The sequence below is a fragment of the Protopterus annectens genome, chromosome 2.part0 (genome assembly GCF_019279795.1).
Source record: "Protopterus annectens isolate FY-2018-M chromosome 2.part0, PAN1.0, whole genome shotgun sequence".
Lineage (NCBI taxonomy): Eukaryota > Metazoa > Chordata > Ceratodontiformes > Protopteridae > Protopterus > Protopterus annectens.
The window spans coordinates 1,955,703,540-1,955,706,455 of NC_056728.1; the positions used below are offsets into that span (position 1 = coordinate 1,955,703,540).

The 2,916-nt window shown below is 38.4% G+C and overlaps 1 pseudogene; it reads right to left on the reverse strand.

Moving 5' to 3' along the window:
* Nucleotides 1–234: 234 nt before the first annotated feature.
* On the reverse strand, nucleotides 235–432 carry LOC122793814 (annotated as a pseudogene).
* Between the last annotated feature and the right edge of the window lie 2,484 nt (nucleotides 433–2,916).

Below are 2,916 nucleotides of genomic sequence, written 5' to 3' on the forward strand. Positions count from 1 at the left end.
CGGCATCAATGTTATATAAATTAACACATACATATGTGGCCTGGAATACCTGCTGCTATCCTGCCCCAGGCATAAGGCTCAACCCACTTTTAGAATGCAGGGGTGCAAGAAATACTGTGATCTCATTGGATGGGGGGTCAATGGTGGGCTGCATGGAGGATCATGTCAGAGCAACATTAGTGAAAGGCCTCACATCTGTTGAAACCCCCTGCCAGATTAATCATGTTGGTGAGGTCAGCCCACACTTCATTCCTCCATACTGTATTTCCTGCCCATCCAGGGTGTCTCTGTCCATGTTCTTGCAGAGCATCTATTATAATCTGCTTAGGAAAAAAGCATTACAGCTCCTCACAGTGGTAGGCAAGACCACTCACTTTAGAAAGCATCTCTCTAGTAACAAACTATAGAAATGATCCCTGAAAGTATAGTCTTCTCCTGTGTGGAGAAATTGTTGCCTATAGGTCTGATTGTGAGCTGAAAGACAGCGTTATACACATTTTCAGATTCTTGTGGGGCCCACTTATGGGGATAATTATGTGTACTGCTTATGCAACTGTAAACCCTATGCATTTCTGTACAATGCAAAATTCAATGAAATACTCACTGCGACATATAAAACCATACAGCAATGCCTGCATACATGGCACTTAGAAAATCAACATAACTTGTGATATCTCTATTGGCTGGCTGTGAGATTTGAGTGCCTGCCACTGGATATCTGTGGAATGGAAGCCCAAAAAACAACAACATCATGCTATAATAGCCACAGTCTACATACATTTCACATTTATATACTACACAAACACATGTGTACAACAGAAATGTCTGATGGCTGTAGCTGTAATGCAATCACAGTCTAAAACAATTTGTCATATAACATTTTATACATGATGAGCTCCTATCAACACAATCATTACAGAGCAGTGAGTGTCTGTAAGTTATCAACTGAATGACTTACATAAAGCTTCAGAAAACCTCAGGATCCGTAAGCAGGCCGCAGATAGTATGGATCCTTTTTTGTACTGACCCAGGAGTTCCAATGCTTGTTTTAAGAATCATCAATGAGCAAAAGGGATACGTACAACACAGCAACATACAGGTAATGTCAGAATCCATAGTTTTCTATGCATACAACACAGAGTATATGGAGTCAGCTGCAAGAGATAATGAAAATCCATAAATCCATCTTTATGTACTGTACAGTTTTCTTATTTTCATCTGTATGTACAACTGCATATGGAAATTACTGCATGTCCTTGATGCCGATGTCAACACCTGTATGAATGCAGGTAAATTGCACACCACTCCATTAAGTTGCAAGCACTTTCAATAATGAGTGCATTTCCCTAAATGCATCAATCTAAAGAGATGCATTTAATAATGAGTAATGTTAACATAGGTTTAAAATGAGCTACTATTCACAAAAAAGCTCTGCTAGCATGTGCCAAATTACCTTTGCAGCTAAGTATGACTTGAGTATAACTGAAAGTAAGATCATCCATGTGATATATCTTTTAAGTTTCATTTACACTATACATACAGTAATTAATGAGGTTCATTAAAAATCAAGGTTTTGGAATCCCATTTGCACACTTCCATATAAGTTCTTGAAATTTGGTACATTAACCAACACCTTGGCATAACGGGACTGTGCTCTGTGCAAGTACCCAGTAGGTATTGTTAAATGAGACTATGTGTAGTACATGCCTGTTTTCTTCCAGTGATCTGATAACATAAGTGCCACTTTTAAATATTGATTTTGATACATTTACAGATCAGATCACACCATTTCTACCTGTAAAATGAGTATGTCCTCAGAGCACAATTTCCAGATCTGTGTTTTTCTACACTGGACTGTTGACATTATCAAGATGGATACTTCCAGGAAGCTCTGATTTATCTGAGTGATCAAATGAACTGAAGAGGAGACCAGCCAGCTGTTGAACATCTATGTTGGCATGGAGTATCGCATGAAACCTATGCCACAGAACTTTGCAATGATCAACATTTGGAACCCGACTGCAATGGAGCATCAGCAACATATGTGGATCTACCGGACTGGAGTGCAAGTTTGCCAACACTACAATGACCTGCATTGGAGGGATGCAGAGGAGCTTCACTGGATGGTCGCCAAGGTGTGTCGACAGCCAGTGGATGCCTAAAGTAAGTGCCATAATCCAAGGTATACCTGAATTTTCATATGGAATTTAGAGATGTAGCTGTGTCTTAGAGATATCAGATACATGCCTTTTAAAACCATTTAGTAGCTTTCTAACAAGTATTTCATCTTGATATTTAAGAAAATGTAGTGACTGTTCTCCATGTAAGTATGAGTTCTATTCCCATGGGGCATGTTTATCTGCTGATGTTAATAATATACATATTATTCAAGACTGTTAGATGTGCATCTTTTTTCCAACATATAACATAATTTTAGAAATCCGATATAGTCATGTATCACTGAAGCCTATAGCACCTAGGCTGCTAATGACTACGCATTTCATAGTTTTCCACAAGACGACAGTATTGTCTAGTCTACATGTCTATGTGTCAATACTAACTGATAATTAACCCCTTTACACTGTTCCACTTAATAAAGTGAACATTCTTAATGCAGTCCCATTTGTTTAACCCAAGAGGAGTGCCTGTCAGACTGCCTATACATATCTTTTTACTTGTAATATGTGCTGATAGTTGTTATTTGTGTACATAATGAAGGCCTATAGCAGTTATATGGCTGGTATTAATGTATTCATAGCAGTTATATGATTGGTATTAACGTATTCATCTGTTATTCGCAGGAATACAGATGCATACACATAGTAACTGTTTGTTCAAAAGAACATGCACTAGATGTTAGCTCAATCAGCAAACAGGCCAGCATCCAAAAATGTTGGTGTGCTGTGTGTTCAACCC